The 22,151-nt window shown below is 42.2% G+C and overlaps 1 pseudogene; it reads left to right on the top strand.

The window, feature by feature from the left end:
- The window catches only part of LOC122805242, a 54,550-nt pseudogene that overhangs the window by 5,753 nt on the left and 26,646 nt on the right, over positions 1–22,151 (top strand).

Raw genomic sequence — 22,151 nt, 5'->3', positions numbered from 1 at the left:
AGTCTAAGAAACTGTAACCGGAAGCAAGCAGTGCTTACCTCCGAGCAAACCCATGCAAACCCACTTACAACTGCTTAAAAGTGCCTTAATCACTCTGTATCCAACTGCCCTTGTTCTTCTCAGCAACAAAATAAACCGCCCCTGCAAGGCTCAAACCCAGGACACTGGGCACCATAGCCAAAGTGATTTACCACTAAGCCATGTCAGATCTACATACACTGCTATTTTCACAAACATATCATCCAGCCCAGTCATTCAACAGTACAGGGAATGTATTCTAACATGTAGATGTATGTGTGGTTATATATATTAATATTTAAACAGATAACAACATAACAACATATCTATATATGTATATATATATATATATATATATATATATATATATATATATATATATATATATATATATATATATATATATATATATATAAACATATATACATACAAATGCATATTAATATTTAAACAAATACAACATAACAACGTATCTATATATGTAGATATATCTATATATATATATATATATATATATATATATATATATATATATATATATAATATATATAAACATATATACATACAAATGCATACATCTATAGATATATGTGTCTATATCTATATGTCTAAATATATACAGCAAGTTATATATATGTAAGCAGATATATATATATATATATATATATATAACTATATAGGTATATATGGACATACATCTGTAGATAACAAAGGGAACATAACAATAACATATATGTCTACATGCACTGTTAATGGGGTTGAAAGGCCCCAATTAGCATGCGTCTTGTACAAATAGGCATACCACCCCACAGCCAAACACGTCTGCCCTGTAATACACTACCAACTGTTCCAGATCCCATATCCAGGCCCTGACACGACATGGGCACAAGATGTTTACAGTACTCCATCTCACCAGCATGATGTCAGGCTGGTATCAGTAACATATAATGCAGTACAGTCTGGCTCCCATAGGGAATGTACAATGTGGAAGCTATCAACATCTTTAGGACACATATACACATACACATATATACAGAGACAGATATACATATATGTATATATACATATATATATATATATATATATATATATATATATATACATATGTAACTGCACATACACACACAGAGATATGTATAGTAAGATACATGTGTAGAAGGTGCACACAATATGGAACAGCCACTATACCTACAGTTACCACCTTAACAACCGGACACTGCATGAGCCACCCATACAAATGACAATTGTTGCCTGCAACATATACCCACAGAGAGGTCAAAGGATATAACACCACACACAGGTTTGCATAAATGGGGAAGCTTTATTTGTGTAGTATTAAAGTTGTATATGCCATTTCACATAGCTGTTTAGACACTGACATCCATATAAGCAGAGTAATGCAACTGTGAAACAGTTATATGAATGCAGTAGTCCGGAAATGTTTACAAATGTTGCTGTCCAGGCTGAGGTCTTCAAGTAGTACAATAGTAAGACTGGGCCACATGATACCAAACAATCAACATTAAGTAAGGCAGATGTATAGTTCAGCAGCCGCTATCCACACTCTACACAATTCCTAGGGGGGAAAGAACTCAGTTGACACAATAGGATGTAACTGTTTCATAACAAGGCATAACTGGCACCATCAGAAGCACACTGACAGACAGAACAGTCTGTATGGCAGGAGGCGGTAGGCCTGCATTTACCCAAGGTGGCTTGTATGGTAATGTACATTCAGATACCTTAAGACAGCATAGACATGGTGTGTGTGGGTGGTCACATCTGCTTTTAGCATGTGCACCATTGGCTACTGACAGACATCCTAAGGACATCATAGGACAGTATCACTGCTAGCACGTAATACTCCTGTGGACTACAGCAGAGATATTGGCCAATATATGTGGACAGTCTGACACACTCTGGACAGTCCAGAGGTATACACTGAACCCCTTTGTGCAAGACATGTGGACCAAGCCTGACAATGTGGATGTTAACAGTCATGTAGATGGGTATAATACATAACTACTGATTCACATTTGCCCCCATATGTTATGTATTCACATATCCCTGTCTGTCCTGAAATATGATAACCACTGGTTACAGAGGTGCTATGGCCACATACTAGCCACTAGATTTTGACATACATCTGTACAGCATCCCACTGCTCTGTCTGACATACATGACTGTTATGGTGGCCTTGCAGCATTACATCTGGCAAGTATCTGGACATGACATCTCACTGGGTAAGTACACTAAGCTGCTAGGCATGTAACAATGCACTGTGCAGGCTAAAGGCAGACAGGCTCAACACTGGCCTACACTTCCTCTGGGGGAATGCACACGTACCGGCATGTATAGCAGGCTCTACAGGCATGTCACAGCACAGAGTATGATACACCTGTGTGAAAGTGCATAACCACAACCAGTATGAACATAGCCATAGCCACATATGGTAAGCTAGTGTAAAATTACAGTATATGAACTAACTGTGCAACACCATCCTCGTATGTGCCACTCACACACTAACCCTACATACACTGCACTGCTCCACAGTGTTGTCCAAAGCCTGTCTGTGGTATAGGACATGTGTGTGTATGGCCCTACAAATGTGTAAGCCGAAAGGGTAACATACAGTGGAGCAGCATGTAACATCAGATAGAACAGGACCCACGAACAATGACATCCACTGCAGTCTGTACACGGGCCAAAGTATATATAAACAATACACACAGTGTCAACAATCACCGTGAGTACACAGACCTCAATACTGTACACACAACCACAGAATGTCCAGGTTATGTCATAAATTGTAACCCCTACTACACATAATGTGTAGCAGTCTGATATCTCACTGGCTTGTTATCAGATATGATGACACTAATTATGGTGTACAGCACATATGCACCTCTTACTGCATGACATACATACAAAGGTTGACAGAGCTGTGGTTGGAGGCACATACACAGGGCCAATATTGACATGTTGCTGTGATACCCTCATACATTTACTGTTGTAACAGGGTTTGTGGCAACATATGTCCTATGAGGGATATGAAGTCAGTAACTCTCACAGCTGCCACCATCTACAGACTGCAATCCTCACACTACCTTCTGCAGTTCACAGACAGGTGTTCTGTGGGTAACACATGAAACAATAGCCACCACACACTGCCCAGTCTGCAAAAGACCCTACAGATGGGGGTGTCCTCATAAACATAGCACTGACATGGCAGCTATTAAAACATGTAGGACAGTCATATCCACACACACACTGTTAAACCAACATTACTGCAAATGCAGTATAGCAGCACTTACAGTCTGTAGTCAGGTCAGACACATCCCCCTCCTGTGTGTTGCCCTGTTTCCACAGTGTATTTTGTCAGAGGTGGAGCCCAATCCATCTGGGATCTTTTTTGCCAAACAATGGATCGAGTTCCTGCTCACAGTGAATGTACCCAACACCAACATGATGTTCCTAGATATTGGTGTGTGTTTCCATGCAACTGGCTATGGGAATGTTACCACAGCTTTTCCACATGCAATCAGCTATAGGAGGGCTGCAATTCATGCAGGCGCCATCAGCTGATCATGAGCAACACTTAAAATACACATGCTGCTGCCCAAGCACAGCAGGTGTAAGTCCCCACATCCACCAGAGAGGGAGTGAGAGAGCAGACAGAGGCAAAGAAGAGTCAGGGAGGGGAGGGAGAGTAAAACATAAGCAGGTTTGTGTTACACCTACCAGTACAGGGTACCAAACCCCTGACAACTATGTAGTGTTATCACACGTCTATGCAGTTATTGGATGCGCCACATAGGTTACATGTTGAGGAGTACTCAAAACGTGTATGTGATGGTGAGTGACATTGGTAACAGAGATATGGTGGCTATATGGTAGGTGTAGTACACATGCCAGTCCACATGAACAGCTGCCAGTGTCAACACAGCCACATACCTCTCAACCTGGAAACATCAAAAATCTTGACAAAGGCCCATGAAAAATAGATACAAATCTGTATGCTGATTAACATAACATTTGCATATATAATTATCTAACCCCACCCACTCCGATGGAATTGTGGGATACCAGAATTCAAATGCAAATTGAAGAACAGACAAAATATTAAACACAAAATGTAACCAGAACAACAGTGTTTTATTTATATTAACCTCTGAGTTTGTATCAAACTTTGAACTACTTGTATAAAACTAAAATGCAATTTGTTTTATAAAAATAAAATTAAGTGCTAGTAACCTGTCATTCTAACAGCATTTTAAAGTTTATAAGAACAATATTTTAAATCTATCCTTGCCCCCCACCCCCCATTATTTCAGGCTTCATCTAGAATTCTGTGTTAGGAAGTTGAGAGATAGTATGAGTGATTACAATTAAATGTATGTGTCTGAATGCAAAACACACCACTGCTATACATTCTCAGGGAATTGCAATGCACTCTACACTCTTTTTGAGCACATGGAGTCAATTATTCCTGCCCTAGCCCACTGTGTACCACAAATATGCAACTGAAGAAAACACCCAATTGCCTAATAACTATATACTTCATATAAGCACAGCTTCTGACTACATTCTACTCACTTTATCAACCTTTATCAATTAATTAAAACTTTGCATGTATAAGAAAAACAAAATAATATACAGGGCACCACACAGTAACATCCAGGAACATTAAAGTCATAAAACTAGGTACTTATCCCGAGAGCTGAATATTAAATCAAAATATACTGTGCAAAGGTAAAAGTTCCCAACTTAATGACAATGGAAACTGCAAAACAATGGCACAACAATGCAAACTGATTTCCAACAAACCACCATTAAATTTTGTAAAGACTGATAACAAGAGATTAATTAATTGAACTGTGGTTTAATACTGTTATAGTGAATATTGTCTACAGCTATGACATTTTACTGCTTACTTTCACCTAAAAGGACAGTCGCAAATTATTTATTTTATTTATTTATTTATTTTACATTTGTTGACTGGGATAGTCCGACTGGATAATTGTCCATTTTCAGCGGAAGCCCGGAGAGAAAAGCTCCACATAAAGTTACAAAAGTAGACTTAACATTGTATAGATTCAACACAATTTACAGACTCTGTTTAAGAGTATAAGTTATGCAATCTAACAAACAACTAATCTAGATCAACATTTACAACACAGTCGAGTTAAATTTAATAGTTTAATAGTACTGGTACATATGTAAGACTAAATATTCAGTCAGGCTTGGAGCAGGGGCATAGCCATTGAGACTTGAAATACTGCTTGAGAGTATTCTTAAATTGAGATAGGGTAGTGACTAGGGTAATGTTAGCAGGTAGAGAGTTCCAAGTTTTGCTAACAGTGTTGGCGAACAGGGAAATTAAGAAAAAAGCAGTTGGTGCCAGGCTAAAGCTTTCTAATACTAGCTTTCTACTACCAGATCAGCACCCAAACACATTGTTATCTGTGTTTTTGTGCACTCCTCTGAATGACAGTCTTGATGGGAAATTAAGCATTTGTAATCCAAAAATAAAATAAATTCATGTAATGATTTACATTCTAACAAAACGCGTTTATTGATTTCCAAAGTATCAGGATAAGAGCTGCTATTAGATTCCATTACAAGTCCAGTGTACAAGCATTAATGTAGTCATCGCAGCATTGCAAAGCTTTGTGCCTGTTGATCTATAGCATTAATAAATTAAACTTGGTTATCGGAATATCAGTGTGGAGTTCTAATTTTTTGATTAGCTGGTAAAAATCAATAGGAGTTAAATTAACCAATGGTCATCTTATCTATATTTCTGAGAGCTGTATCTCATGCAAATCTAATTGAAATCACCTGATTGGGTGTTCTCATGTGTTGAGGCTCTTTTCATTGGAAAGTTGGACCCAGCTCATGCAAGGAGCAATGCCAGAAGTGGGAATCTGGAAAGACAAGCCTTATTGGTTGAATGGGGACTGCCAATGAAGGCAGCATAAGGGGGGGTGGGGAACTGTTGACCGTGGGAACATTTTGTAAATCTGGTTGGCTGAAATATTTCTGGGGAGGGGCCTGCCATGTAATGACTATCGGTGTGAGCCGGTGGGGTGAGATCATATTCGTAATCAGTGCATTGGAGTGGGGGGAGTAGTCTCCATTATCTCAAAGAGTGAATGGTTACACCATCACAATGAGAAAATATAAGCACTTTTGTGAAAAAAACTCCTGGATGGTTACAAAGAAAAATAAAGATAATTAAAGTAAGAATAAAACATTTTGAACTCATAATAAATGTTCCCATAACAACAAATGGCCTGGGCATTACAGTCTTTAGAAGAACTGTTTTGTGGTCTGAAAATGTGCAATGATAGTATAAGCTGGCTCACTATGGATTGGATATGTATAATCAGTCTTCCTTGAGGGAAGTCTGTTCCCATGACGTTCGTTCATAATGATGGTACTTGGCCTGCTAATCGGCTATTATGACTTAGTTAGCTCTGAACATAGTGTTAAGCTAAATAGGCAAAGATCTAATTAAGGAGAGTCCAGGACTGAAAATCAGGGTAAACAATCATGACCCAAAGTTAAAAAATATGGTTAGGTTATGGGAAGGGTCCCTAGGGCCCTGTATCAAGACTGGATCTGGGAAGACACTGTGTATTATTCATAAAAGAGAAGCACTAATATCTAAGAGGGAGAGTTAGGTATTTGCTCTTACATTTATCCGAACATACACTGGTAGCTTTTTGCCTGTAATACGCTTCCTCTTTGGCTTGCTGCTGTAAAGGCTTGTGTGACTTAACAGAACAGTTCCGTAGAAGAGCAAAATGACTGTAGCAATTTGTATGGCACTGTTTACCTTGTTTAAATGCAACATTGCAAAAAAAAAAATTTTAAGGAGGGAACAACCTGTTGAATTAATGCATTTTTGTGTTAGTGCTGCCACAGATTTCAGGTCGGTAAATGAATGCACCTTATGCCCCATACAAGCATCAGTTATTTGCAATTGACATATTGCAAAGTTTAAAAGCCGCTTGCTTCATTGAAATGCAAGTTTAACACAACAGTTCCCTAGAAGAGCAAATGACTGTAGTAGCAACCTTTACAGCACTGTTTACCTTGTTTACATGCAACTTTGCAAAAAAAAGTATTTTTTAAGGAAGGAACAACCTGTTGAATGATGCATTTATGAGTTAGTGTTGCCATAGATTTCAGATCAGTAAATGACTGCACCCCATGCCACATACCAGCATGCGCTATTGATATATTGCAAAGTTTAAAAGCCGTGTGCAGTGTGCTTCATTAAAATGCACATTTGCAAAACTGCATTGAAGGCAGAAGTAGCCTATTTGTATTTATGCAGTGGTGTTGTGTTAGGGGTATGTACAAATAAATACACAGTCTCGTACACTCATACACTCACTCATACTTACCTCAGCATGGCTAGATTGAAATCGGGATTTAAAGGGGATAATCGGAAATTCATGACACCCTATTATTTTGAGCCCAAAACCGGTAAATACAGAGGAATTTGGCACAGTTGAGAGGTATGCACAGCCACACTCTCACAGGGATGCACACACATTGACACACTTGGCAGGGCCAGGAATACAAATCATCACTAGTGAGATTGTCGCAACACATTACTGTGCAGGTATCATATGCACCACAGGGGTCATACAGAGGATATATGGGCAAAGAGTATATGGAGGTGTCTGACATCAGACAGCATGCTTCAGTATGCCAATGGGGGTTGTAGTGAGTGTGAATGTGGTCATACGCATCATACAACACACACACACAGATACAGAGTGTCAGTACTGACATGCATGGGTGTATTGCTGCATGAGTGTGTCATGGTCGACTGTGCCAGGCAGATCTACAAGGCTAGGTGATGAGTATCCCTTGGCATCAGGCCACATGACAATGGTCTTCATTGTGGCTTAGGGGTGTAGCGTCTGGATCTGAACACACAAGTGGGTATTGTATTCACCATCCAGTCACCTGGGTGACTATTGCATGCGGCCAATGCTGTGCATTGTTTGCCATGTATGTCTACTATAGTCCATGACATAGACAGTGTCTGGGATGTGCACACCTCCCATATGTGGAACTGTACCTGGGGTGTTTGGCCCAAGTTGTGTACACAGATTGTTATCATCAGATGTGCCAGTCCTGGCCTCATGTGGCGGGAACTGTTAATGGATGGCAGGTTGACCCAGCACCTACATTGATAGCATGATACCGGTATTCCCTGGTGTCAGTGGCATCTGTCCATACAGGGCGTGTAGTCAGGCATGGTATGTCTTTTGTGGGTCACATTTGAAGGCACCACATGTGTTGCAGATGTCCAGTGGGGAACATGTGGAAGGTGCACTGCTGGCATGTACGTGCCTATTGGACTGATGGTCGGGGTGCCATGCCCACTCTAGTCCACTGCAATCACACCATGGTTACTATCAGTGGGCAATATGGAGGGAACTACCAACATAGCGGCTGTTGCCTAGGCAAGTGTGTGTGTGTGTGTGTGTGTGTGTGTGTGTGTGTGTGTGTGTGTGTGTGTGTGTGTGTGTGTGTGTGTGTGTGTGTATGAGACATGGGTTGAGAGTGTTATCTGGGTAATACTAGTGTCACTCACTTTGCCTGGCCTTTAAGTCAAATGTAGGGGTATGGATATGCACCCCAGCCTCTCAGCTATTGCACATCTGTTATCCCTGTACAGTGGACATTGTGATGTGTACTAGGGCCACCAAATAAGAAATATGCAAAACCCCTACCCATTGACTCCAGTTGTTACACACTCACACTCACCTCCACACAGGATACAAATTACAAACAGAGACACACACTCACACTGAGACACACAGACACACACACACCTCTGTCATGTCTGGGATTAGAACTCCTACCTAGCTATTTTATTACACTACAGCACTACGCAGTTATAGGACATGCCATAGAGATTATTGGGCTACTACTTTCCCAAAGGTGCATTTCAAGGTGGATGACATCAGCAGCTTTGCCAAAGTAGGGCATTTGAATTGTTGTGAGTGTGACTAGCCTAAAAAGCATTGCTCTCTACACAGACAGAGACAGACAGACAGACATGCACACACGCACAGTTGCCAATTCTGGGATTAGAACTCCTACCTATTTTATCACACTACAGCAGTATGCAGTTATAGGATCCACCATGGAGATTACTGGGCAACTATCTTCCCAAAGGTGTATTTCAAGGAGGATGACATCAGCAGCCTTGCCAAAGTAGGGATTTGAATTGTAGGGAGTGTGACTAGCCTAAAGAGCATTGCTTTCTACACAGACAGAGACAGACACACAAAGTTGCCAAGTTTGGGATTAGAACTCCTACCTAACTATTTTATCACACTACAGCAGTACGCAGTTATAGAATGTGCCACAGAGATTACTGAGCTACTACTTTCTCAAAGGTGTATTTCAAGGTGGATGACATCAGCAGCCTTGCCAAAGTAGGGCATTTGATTTGTAGGGAGTGTGACTAGCCTAAAAAGCATTGCTCTCTACACAGACAGAGACATACACACACACACACACACACACACACACACACACACACACACACACACACACACACACACACACAGTTGCCAAGTCTGGGATTAGAACTCCTACCTAACTATTTTATCACATTACAGCAGTACGCAGTTATATAGATACTCCACAGAGATTACTGGGTGACTACTTTCCCAAAGGTGTATTTCAAGGTGGATGACATCAGCAGCCTTGCCAAAGTAGGGCATTTGAATTTAGGGAGTGTGACTAGCCTAAAAAGAATTGCTCTCTACACAGACAGAGACAGATACACACACACACACACACACACACACACACACACACACACACACACACACACACACACACACACACACACACACACAGTTGCCAAGTCTGGGATTAGAACTCCTACCTAACTATTTTATCACATTGCAGCAGTAAGCAGTTATATAGACACTCCACAGATATTACTGGGCGACTACTTTCCCAAAGGTGTATTTCAAGGTGGATGACATCAGTAGCCTTGCCAAAGTAGGGCATTTGAATTGTAAGGAGTGAGACTAGCCTAAAAAGCATTGCTCTCTACACAGACAGAGACACACAGTTGCCAAGTCTGTGACTAGAACTCCTATCTAACTATTTTATCACACTACAGCAGTACACAGTTACAGGACATGCCATGGAGATTACTGGGCTACAACCTTCCCAAAGCTGTATTTCACCGTAGATGTCCTCAGCAGTCTTGTCATATTAGGGCTATGGGGAGGGCAGTGTGTGTGTATGGGCCATAACCCATTCATCTAGCGGTTGGCACACCACATGCAGGAACACACAGGGCTATATTCCACAGGTCCATGTATACAGCTGCTAGATGTCTACTTCCTTGTACAGTCATATTGCACAGCTAGCACCTGCACCACATAGTCAGTAATGCTGTCAGATACTGTTGGCTAGTATCTACAATGAGTGACATCTGAACCTCATGTGGTTGTAGCCATTTGGCTGTGTGCTGGCTGGGACAGGACTGGATGGCTCCTTGTCACAGTCACTCTCTTCCACACATCTATATATGTCTACTTTTGGCTTATTATAATGTGTTGTCCTTGGATATATGTCTGTATTCCTATCCACTGTGTGTGCAAAGCATGAGTGGTGCATACTGAGGAGTGTCTGCACTGACATCTTTAACTGCCAGATATGTCTGGTCCACTGTTGTTTGCAGAGGTGGGCTTCAAGTGTGTAAGTGTGTTTCAGTATGTTGTTGTCTGACATTGCCTTCATTTCTCTAAGTGTGTGAGCATGCCCAGTATGTCCTTCTGTACTGCATGTGTGGATCAATTCCAGGTAGTTTGTACTCCAGTGCAGGCCTTTGTGGTGTACCCCTACAGGTAGCACACTGTTTCTGCAGGGTATCCGTTGATCATTTGGCAATATGGGGACAAAGTGTACAGGGGATAGTGTGTACTGTAGGTGATTGTGTCTGTGCTGCTTTAGCTACATTGTGCTGCTGTTAGCAGAGATATTCAGACATGTGTACTGTTATACACTGTGATGTTTTCTGTCCTCATGTACTGTCATGTAGACATTCCTGCTCACAGGGACAATGGTGACTGCAGCTGTGTGCAGTATTGTGGGCAGATGCCTACATATTCATTGTAGGTTATGTCATCATGGAGGGGGTGCTGCAGACACTTGCTGCTGGGTCTGTGTATCTGGTTCAGCACCTTGGTACAGTGCTGGCAGGGGATCCCATACATGTGCATCCAGCAGCATGACAGTATAGCCTTATATTGCTATGCAAATATCTCACAGCTGTACAGATTCACACAGGTTACCCAGAGGCAGGGGCCATGAGTCAGAACATTACCCCTATTGTGGTGTACGGGCAGGAATGTAGGCACCCATTTATGTGATTACAGCCAGGCATAGTGTGTGCACACAGCTTTGTGTCAGATGTTGCACATTCCATATTGGCTATGCTCCCACCCAACCCCCTAGTTATTCTCTCCTCTTCCTTACATTATGCATACATTCTCTGATAATTTCCCTGTGGTTATCACCCCATCATGGCTGTGTGTTGGTGTTGGTCAACAATTCATGCAGTGGGACATGGTGGACATGTCACTGTGGTTTGTCCACATGGCCTTGCATATGGTGTATGTGGAGTGTGTTGTGTTGTCAATTGGGTGTCCATGACATGACATGCATTGGCAGTACGTGTGAGACACAGGCCCTTGGCAGAGGTCTATGAGCCATTGGCTGCTGATGCGGGCCAGATGTGGCAGGCCATTGCATTCTGTCTGTCCTACAGTCTCAGACGCCATACAGTATATTCCCCTGGAGCGACAGGGTAGGTGTGCTTGGTGTTCATGCCAATACCTTCTATCAGTTCTGATCGGTGGTGTAGATGCTGGCAGGGTAATACCTACAGCTGGTAACACACCTGCATGGGGAACCTGCACTGCATGCTGCATTCTTTCTGTATTGCCATATACAGCTGGGCTCATATTGTACACATTCCCCATTGCAGGGGTACAACCAGGGATGTACCTGTGGGTGGTGTTTGTCTTAGCTGGGTGCATGTATGTTATGAACACTACTTGCATCTGACACACATATATGCATTGGGCATTCCAGTTATGCTTGCATGTGCAGGTGCATCAGCTGTTTTCCACTACATCACTCCTACCTCCTTTGTGATCTATGAGTGTTTGGGCAGACAACACCGGTATCCCCTACTACAGGACCAGATTATGTGATGCATATCTGTTTTCACTATTCCAAGGGTGTGCCCAGTTCACAGTGACACAATATATACTGTATGTCTGGGGTAGTTTCCCCTGTGTACTGCTTATATATCTAGCCCAACAGCCATGCCATGTCAGTCCTTCAGATGGTGACACATATTACCAGCATACATTTGCATTGGCTTACTGTTAGCTTGTGTTATACTGGTGGGTACTGTGTTTGGCACTGCAGTTGTGAGGACTTGTCCATGTCATCAGCGTTAGTGGGGAATGGCCACCAGGTCTTACCTCAACATGCATACATACCGACCACTCTCACGCAATATGAAACACACACCAACCTAACACACACATACCTGCATATTGTGCAGAGGTGACAACCTATCCTGCTACCTTGGCCACCTTTGTGCATCTGTGCTCCACTGGTATTATACCTACACATACATGTTCCTACATTTCTACATAGGGTTGTGGGGGGACACACGTGACTGTTACACCATGTGTACATCGGATTGGGGGGGCACACCAGACCATTACTACATACACATGTAGGGTTGGGGGGAGCACACCTGACTGTTTCTACATTCTTACACAGGATTGTGGGGGGCACACCTGACTATTTCTACATTTCTACACAGGATTGGGGGGGTACACCAGACCGTTACTACATAAATAGGTAGGGTTGGTGGGAGCACACCTGACTGTTTCTACATTTCTACACAGGATGGGGGGGCACACCTGACTATTTCTACATTTTTTCACAGAATTTGGGGGCACATCTGACTGTTACTACATTTCTATACAGGATTGGGGGGGCACACCTGACTGTTACTACATTTCTACACAGGATTGGGGGGGGCACACCTGACTGTTACTACATTTCTACACAGGATTGGGGGGGCACACCTGACTGTTATTACATTTCTACGTAGGATGGGGGGGCACACCTGACACTTGTACACATTTGCTATAACTGTACTGGTATGTCAGGTACTCCATTTCATTCTGTATTCTAACCTATCATGCTGACTAGAGGCATATCCGTGTACTACAGGTCTAAGCTTTGATTGACCTACATATTAGCTTCTGACTCTACCCTTCAGTACTAACATCCCACTGCCTGACCTGCTGTAGCCTGTCTGTGTAGGCCGGGGGGGGGGGGGTTTACCCATAGGCATCATTCAGAGGCCATAGCACAGCCTTTGTTTGTGTTTGTCTACACTTGTCCTGCTGGCTGTGAATGTTGTTGGGTATGTAAACCTCCCTGACTGGCATGTGTGAGTTACTTACCTTGTGTCTGTCCCAGTATTGAGGATGGTGCTGCAGGGCTGCCTATGTCAGATGCACATAGTACACTCCCTACACATGGCTGAGCACAGGTAGTGTCATGTTTGGCATTCCTTTGCTGTATATGAGAGTCAGAGAGAGGTGTTATTCCCTAGGTCCCTCTTGGGTCAGTCTATGTGTTATGCGTTGCCACTTTGCCAAGGCCAGGGCATGCCTTCTTCTGCCTACTGGGGCAGGCTCAGCTTGTTCCTCCTCCGAGCCACTCTGTGCCTGTGCAGGCCTTGGCAATGGTGTGTGGCTGTGTGGCCCTGCCCCATGCTGTTCCTGCTGCAGCTGTTTCCGTAGGATCATATTGTGTAGCATGGCACATACAATGACAATTTGGGTACATGTAGCTGGTGAGTACTGCAAGGCTCCACCAGATGTGTCCAGGCACCGGAACTGTGACTTGACCATCCCAAACACATGCTCTGTTATAATCCTGGTCTGTGCGTGTGCAATATTATGGAGTTCTTGTTTGGGTGTGTGTGCATTTCTGATGGGTGTCATCAGCCATGGTTCCAGTGCGTATCCAGCATCACCCACTAGGTGACCGTGAGGGATGTCCCCACTGGCAAATCACTGGTACAGCTGTATCAGATGCCAGATGTGGGAATTGTGATAGCTTCCAGGGCAGCCAGCACACTGCACACATGTTCGTTATTATGCCCTGGGCATCGCACACAACCTGGCAGTTGATGGAGGGGAAGCCCTTGCGGTTGATGTAGACCCTATCCTGCTCACCAGGTGGCGCTTTGATGCATATGTGGGTGCAGTCTATAGCACCCACTCCCTCAGGGTATTCTGCTGTTTGGTGGAACAGTTGCATATTGCTGGCCAGCGCCTCACGGGTGTTGGGGAGATATACATGCTCACCGACATGTGTTGACATGGCATCCAGGAACTGGTGGAGTACCCTGGATGCTGATGCCTGTGAGATCCTCATCATATCCCCAGTTCGCCTTTGTAAGGTACTTATAGCTAGTATTCTTAGGCCTACACATACCTTGGTATCCACTGGGATGGGTTCCCTTCTGTTAGTTTGGTGTATCAGGCATGGCCGGCACAGCTCAACAATTTGCTGTAGGAGGTCCCTGTCCACCCTATAGCACTCCACTATCTCCAGCTCATGTAGCCCCTGGTAAGTTACCCTGGGTATGTACACTCTTCTCCGTCTCCTCATTATGGGTTGGTCGGCAGCATTCACATCCTCACCACCCTCAGCCTCTTTCACAAGTTGTTGTATGATAGCTATTGCAGCCCATATCATTTTGTTGTTTTGTCTGTTAAAACTTCCCCACTTGTATACACCAGTGGTGTAGACTATGGGAAAAACCAGAGTGGAAGGTGTTTGCAAAGTTTATAGTAGTGTTCTGGGCTGGGCTGGTCTGCTGCCTGTGTAATTGGCTGATTCTGATACATTTCACCTGCCAGTTATGCTAGTTCTCCTTGATTAACTTCCTACAGCTGTTTTCCCTTCTCATTGCCTTCCTGCTTAAGCCCAGGGGTGCACCGCACAAACACAGTGCTCAAATGTGCACAGAGCTGCTATTTCCTGGTTTATCTTTTATTTTTTCATTTAAACCAGGTGCGCGGCATGCACACCCCCTTAGGCAATGTAAAGAGTGCTAGGCAGACTCAGACTCACCCCCTAGCTTAGCTGTGCTTAGCTAGGAGCAAACCTGAGCCACAGGGCTCCAATCTGCTTACAGTATGCCTGACACACACCCCCCTATGATGTCAGTTAACTCCTAGGCTTGCACTAAGCTATTCCTGCTCCTACACTGTTGGGACCTGACTAGCATGGTTGGGAAAACTGGGATTCTCTAGCATTCCCCTCATTTGCATACGATTGCCTGCTAATGCATAGCTACATGTCTCACACTGAGTCTCCCCCCTTAGCAACCACTACTCACTAGCCATGTTGTCTTCTGCCTGCCATTGACTTTAATGGCAGAATAGTGATTTTAGTTAGAATGCTTATTTTATTTTTATTTTCTTATTTCCCCCCCAATCCCATTTGCGCGCCACTGCCCTACGCTTAAACAGCCGAGATTGGCTAAAAAAAATAAAAGTTGATTTTTTTTTTTTTTAAGCTGTTTCCAATGCCAATGACCTTACACTTGGCCTTTGGCATGCCTCTTGACTGGTATGCATCCTTTATTTGGAGCTGTCACGGCTCCGTTTTGGAATTTGCAGAAATGTACTCGGTTACTAACCGAGTACATTTCTGCAGATTACACTAGTCCTGCACGGCTGGTTTCCAGCTCCCTGGATTGCAAATTTACCTCATTTGCATGGATTTCTCCTGCAAATGGGGTAATTTGCATATAGGGGCTGAGTCCATGCAGGACTAGTGCAGGAGCACTCATGCACGCTCCTGCAGGCTATTCCTGGATCGCACAGCAGACATATTGCCAGCTAGAGCTCCTGCACTAATCTTGCACACTGTGCAAGGCTTGCAGAATCTGGGGTTAACAGAAATTAGAGAGAAGAAAACATACTTGTGCAAGAAAAACTGTCAAAAGCTTTACTTGCATATTTTTATCGATTAATGCAACAAATTCAATAAAAACATTATATAGACTAAGAAACCTTGGGCCATTTGGAAAAAGAAGCAAATGAGGAAATGTGAAAATATAAAGAACAAAACCTAGAGATTTTTGAAAGGTATCAAAAAGAAACATGAACAAGAAAGGGAGATCTGATATAGTGAAATATTTATGCAAAGGAGAAAACCAAACCAATCAGATCAAAAAAGCAGCTTCAAAGATATTTGAAGAGAAAGACAAGCAAATGCACCCTGATATGGAAATTTCACAACAGAAAAAATAAAATCACAAAGGATGAACATAGAACAGAAAATTAACAAAGAAGAAGTTAAAAAAAATAGAAGCTGAAGTTATGGAATACCTGCAAAGTGAAGGATTTAGTGTAGTAAGTCCAATGGAGGTTATGTCACAGCATGATGGAACAACAATGAGTCGCCAAAGTCAGGAGAAATTGGTGGAGCAGGAGACATCTTTAAAGGAAATACAGACATGAGAAAGAAAAACATATTTAATAGACATTATAGATCACCTGCGAAGTGAAGGTTTAATGTAAAAAATCCAACTCAGGTAATGTCACAGCATGATGGAACAATGAGCCACAAATTAAGGAGAAACAGGTGGAATGGGAAGCATCTGAGTAATTGGCATATGAAGATACTCTGAATACTTCAGCAGGAAACCAGTTCAAAAGTTCAGTTGGAGTTGTACAGCAAGTGAAGAAACAGGAAACAGTGACAACATTGATGCAGTCACTGCTGTGGAGTGATAGGCCAGAGAGTTCCTATATGAAAGAGCAACGGCTGACGCAGGATGCAGCTGAAGGTAATATATCACAGGAAGATATTCTGGAACTTTTTGTAGAATGCTGACATGAAATGGAGAATAAGGAATATGCCCCCAGTTTAAGAAGAAAAAGATCTAAGGGAATAGTCTCTTGATTTAATAGAGATGGATAAACATATTACGATTGCTGAATGAAACCGATTACAGAAAGTCAACAAGACCCAAAATGTTAGAAGTCTGATAAAGCAAATGTACACACTAATCAAGACTATTTGTAGAAATTCATGTGATATAACAAAAGTTAATAGGATATATTTATGTGCAGCAAAACTGATAGATAAAGGTCTTACCACAAAAATACAGGGCAGCAAGAGAAAGGAAGGGAAGAGATCAAATGTCATCATGCAAGTATGGAATAGAGAAAACTATAAAGCAATTAGGACAAGAGGTGACACTCTTAGAAGAACATAGAGGAACGAACTGATCAACAAAAATACTTAGAAAAAAAGACAGGATAAAAGAATGCCCAGTATTAGAACAGACCACGATCTATCGTACACTGTTGCAAATAATAAACTAAAGATATCAACACAGGCAGAAAAACTTAGAAGATATGCAAATAAATATAAAGGAAAAGAACAAAATAAGAAACTAATTGATAATCTAAAAACATTGTATAGACAATTTGGGAAACAAAGCAAAAGGACTAGAAATACCATGAAAAAAATAAGAAACAGACATAATTTGGAGAAATATTTATGAAGACCCTGAGGAACATAATAAAGTTCAAATGTACAGGATATGAAATGGGATGAAGTACCAACCAGAGAAATTTAAACAAAATAAAAAAAAGCTGTTAAATGGAAAACTCCAGGCCCAGATGCAGTACCTAACTTCTGGCTAAAAGTATTACCATCATTACACAAATATTTAGCCCTGAGTAAGAACTGCTTATATATGCACCCCAAACAGACACCACATGGTTAACAACAGGAAAGACAATATTCCTTCCTAAGACTGAACCTGCAAGCTATCCTAAAATCTATAGATCAATAACTTGCCTGCTAATTATGTATAAACTATGTACTGGAAATGATGCCAACAGAGTTTATAGTCATTTAAAACAAAACATAATCATGGCAATAGAATAAAAGTGTAACAAAATAAAGTCATATGGAACAAAGGATCATTTGTGTTTACAGTCATAATGGAGAACTGTAAAAAGGGAAAAATCTAAATACGGCATGGATATATTACAAAAATAATTTGACAGCATCCCACATTAAAGGATAAAGGAGTGCTTACAGATGTATAAGACACACCCTGCATTGATCAATTAGATTACAATGACCATGAAACAGTGATAAACCACTTTGCGACTAAGCCATGATAAAGGAAAAATTAGCATCCCATGGATAAAAATTCATAGGGGGATATTTCACAGTGATTTATTATCACTGCTACTCTTTTATCTTGCCCTTAACCCATTAAGCTGGCTACTCAATATATTAGTCCATGGGTACAGTTTGTCTCTCAGACGGGTCTATAGCATATGAGCAAATCACACAAATTGCGAACGCTCATAATGTCAAACGTACTGGACCTCAAACTTCCTATTGTGGAGGCTGCGCCCCCACACCACCCACTAAATATATATTCCAACTCCGAGATCGCACTACAGTGAGGAAAGGGCAAATATACCATTCTTCACCATACCGCGATCTCAGAAAAAGCACTTTGTGATCCAGTACATTCAATATTATGAGCGTTTGCAATTTGTGAAATTCACTCATATGATATAGACCCTCTCAGACAGCAACAAAGTGTAAGGACTTCTCATTTTCTTTTTGTGGATGATTTAAAACTATATAACTCATCAGATGAGGAGCAGAAAACAAGTAAAAGTGGTCAAAACTTTTTCGGATGATATAAGAATGTCATTTGGGATTAACAAATATGCAAACGCAACATTTAAATCAGGAGATATGCAGCACCAAGAAAATATCAGTCTGGGACAGGAATATGATATAAAGGAACTTGAATTTCACAAACTTTAATCAACAGAAAACATAAAGAAATGTGAGCAAAACTCAGTAAAGAATGTTTTAGAAGGCTAAAATTAATACTGAAAATAGCCCTGACACCTGTGAAAAAATGCCAAGCTGTTAACCAATTTGCTCTTCCTGTTCTAACTTACAGTTTTGGGGTGATTGTCTGGCCCTAAAAATTAACGGATCAGTTCGACAGGAAAACAAGAAAAATGCTTATCCAATGGGTGACACCCCTGCACTGGCCCAGTAATCAAGGAGCTTCAATCCTCACCACTAGCACTAGTGAAGGATATACACATTGGGAGGATGACAAGTACACACACAGTAAAGTACAATTTCCCTTAAGAGCACACAGAGATCACAGTTAGTCTGGGGGTCTGGTTTCTCCCACTTTCTCCAGATCCCCAATAAGACTCCCCACTGGCACAGCTATAGGGTTGAGATCTCAGCAGAGTGGCCAAGCCAAAGCCTCCAACACACTCTGTCCAATGAGTGCTTTGTGTCCCTGCCCAAGTAGCTGACACACACACACACACTTTGAGATTTGATTTATACGCAAACACACACCTGAGAAAGGCTGGCACAGGTTTACTAGCTAAGCCCCCTTCTGCACAGACTATAAATTAGTACCAGCTGCCACCAGCCACTACTTATATACTACTTTTAGGGCCGTTACCAAAGTGTGCCCAGTCTTACTGTGTAATGTTACTATTATCCAAATGGTAAGTGTGACCAAGACTTTCAAGGCTATTTAGGAGCGGGGCTGTACAGTGTCACCAAATATATATGCAAGTACTCTAAGAGCTTAAATACCTCTAAACAAACCAGTCACAATTAAAAGGTTTAAATATATTTAATAATAAATAATAAAGGAACAAGACAATACTCAAACACAGTGACTACAGAGTTCAGAATCACAGGAAATATTTTAAAACAACATTGCAGGACAGTCTCAAACAAATACAGAAATCATCTAAACTAGTCATTACTATATTCCAAGCTATATATAAGAGATACTATGCCCTAAAGTACTTACTTAATGAGCAAGGCAAATGCAGATGAGAACTGGTGAATGAATGTTTCTAGGTCTAAGACAAGATACAAAATGCACTTTCTCTGAGAGAGTTCTTTCATTAATAATCAACATTACTGCTTGGTTAGCTCGGAAGACATCACTCTTTGTCACCTGACTTCAGTTCCCAGGCTAACAGAAACTAACATAATTTTTAACATCTCTGTGTGAGAAGTACATATCTCTCAGAAGTTTGCAGAACATGGAAGTCATAAAATAATTAAACATTTTTACATTTGAAACCTAGTAATTATTTCTGTTTCAAGAAAACAGAAGAAACTCTAGTTCTAGACATTGTTTCTGCTTACCGAGATTTAACACAGTCATAAAACACTTTCTCCCAGATTCTCAAAAGCTTGCACGGGGTGCAAGATTGGTGCAGGAGCTCAAGCAGACAATATGTCTGCCGTGCGATCCTGGAACAGCCTGCAGGGGCGTGCACGAGCGCTCCTGCACTAATCTTGCACGGACTAAGCCCTGGTATGCAAGTCACCCCATTTGCAGGAGAAATCTATGCAAATGAGGTGATTTTGCAAGTCTATGGCAGGCAGAAGACATCCTGGCCAGTGAGTAGTGGTTGCTAAGGGGGGGAGGCTCAGTGTGAGAGAAGTAACTATGCATTAGCAGGCAATCCTATGCAAATGAGGGGAAGGATAGTGAATCCAGGTTTTCCCCAGCATGTGAGTCAGGTCCTAACAGTGTAAGAGTAGGAATAGCATAGTGTAAGCCTACTAGTTAGGTGATATCATGGGGTGTGTGTCAGGCATACTGTAAGTGGATTGGAGCCCTGTGGCTTGAGTTTTCTCCTAGCTTAGCTATGCTAAGCTATGGGGTGTGTTTAAACCTGCTTAGCACTCTTTACAAAGCCTAAGCGGGTGTGTGAGACACGCACTGAGTTTTACAGGAAGAAAAAAGAAGTTAAACCACGAAATAGCAGCAGTGTGCACATTTGAGCACTCTGCACAGCACACCCCCAGGCTTAAAGAGGAAGGCAATGGGAAGGGAAAACAGCAGTAGGACGGTAATCAAGGAGAACTAGCTTAGCTGGCAGGTGAAATGTATCAGAATCAGCCAATTACACAGGCAGCAGACCAGTCCAGCCCAGAACACTACTATAAACTAAGCAAACACCTTCCCCTCTGTTTTTTTCCCACACTCCGCACCACCAGTGTAAACAAGCGGGGAAGTTTTAACACTCACAACAGCAAAATGATAGGGGCTGAAATAGCTATCATACAACAATTGTGGAAGAGACTGAGGGTGGTGAGGATGTAAATGCTGCCCATCAACCCACAGTGAGGAGACAGACAAGAGTGGACAGACCCATGGTAACCTACCAGGGGCTACATGAGCTGGAGATAGTGGAGCACTATAGGGTGGACAGGGACCTCCTACAGCAAATTGTTGAGCTGTGCCGGCCATGCCTGACACACAGAACGAACAGAGGGGAACCCATCCCAGTGGATACCAAGGTATGTGTAGGCCTAAGAATACTAGCTACAGGTACCTTTCAAAGGCCAACTGGGGATATCATGGGGATTTCACAGGCATCAGCATCCAGGGTACTTCACCAGTTCCTGGATGCCATGTCAGCACATGTTGGTGAGCACGTATATTTCCCCAACACCCATGAGGTGTTGGCCAGCAATATGCAACTGTTCCACCAAATAGCAGAATACCCTGAGGTAGTGGGTGCTATAGACTGCATGCACATATGCATCAAAGCACTACCCAGTGAGTGGGGTAGGGTCTTCATCAACCGCAAGGGCTTCCCCTCCATCAACTGCCAGGTCATGTGCAATGCCCAGTGCATAATATTGAATGTGTGTGCTGGCTGCCCTAGAAGCTATCACAATTCCCTCATCTGGCATCTGATGCAGCTGTACCAGAGATTTGCCAATGGGGACATCCCTCATGGTCACCTAGAAAGAGGGATGCTGGATACGCACTAGAACCATGGCTGATGACACCCATCAGAAATGCACACACACCCTAACAAGAACTCCATAATAAGGTACACGCACAGACCAGAATTATAGTAGAGCTTGTGTTTGGGATGCTCAAGTCACAGTTACAGTGCCTGGAC

Source organism: Protopterus annectens, chromosome 6.part1 (assembly GCF_019279795.1).
Source record: "Protopterus annectens isolate FY-2018-M chromosome 6.part1, PAN1.0, whole genome shotgun sequence".
NCBI lineage: Eukaryota > Metazoa > Chordata > Ceratodontiformes > Protopteridae > Protopterus > Protopterus annectens.
The sequence above is the reverse complement of the archived record's forward strand: the minus strand, read 5'-3'. Positions and strand labels throughout refer to the sequence as shown.